We start from the raw sequence: 542 nt of genomic DNA, 5'->3' as shown, positions 1-542 counted from the left end.
TTGCTCCTTTTTATGCCTTTTAATACAGACACTAGCAAATTTAGAACGACACCCCTGGCTCTCGGCCTATCACTGCTGGGTGGCTCTGACCTAGAAACACCATCCTGTTTTAGTAAGGACTCGCGGACTGCAGGAGAAAGCCACCGGCGTCCGTAGGGGCTGAATGAGTGAGTGAATGGATGAGTCCCCCTGGGAAGAACCAAGTCCCAGAAGCAGGTGACCTACAGGGCAGGTCACAAGTACCCCAGGGGCACGGGCGGCCCTCCTGTTATTTGAGACTTTTACTTTAAACTGCAAAACGCTCAGACACTGCACTAAAGCAGCTGAGCCCACTTCCTCTTGGGCTGGAGACGGGGGAAGCCAACTGGGCAGTGCCCGTGGTGAGGTCAGAGCCACAGGGCCGCTTGCAGATGTAACCACGGAAACGCCGGATTCGGCACAGAGGCCACCTGCCTAGATGCTGCCCGGAGTCCCATTCCCCAGGCTTGGGGCTGTGTCCAGCTTGCCTCGTGGCCGGAGGGAAGTAGTCTCACCTCCTCCCC

This window comes from Pteropus vampyrus, unplaced genomic scaffold (genome assembly GCF_000151845.1).
Source record: "Pteropus vampyrus isolate Shadow unplaced genomic scaffold, Pvam_2.0 Scaffold90, whole genome shotgun sequence".
In the NCBI taxonomy this organism is placed as follows: Eukaryota; Metazoa; Chordata; class Mammalia; order Chiroptera; family Pteropodidae; genus Pteropus; species Pteropus vampyrus.
Note: the sequence above shows the minus strand (reverse complement) of the source record.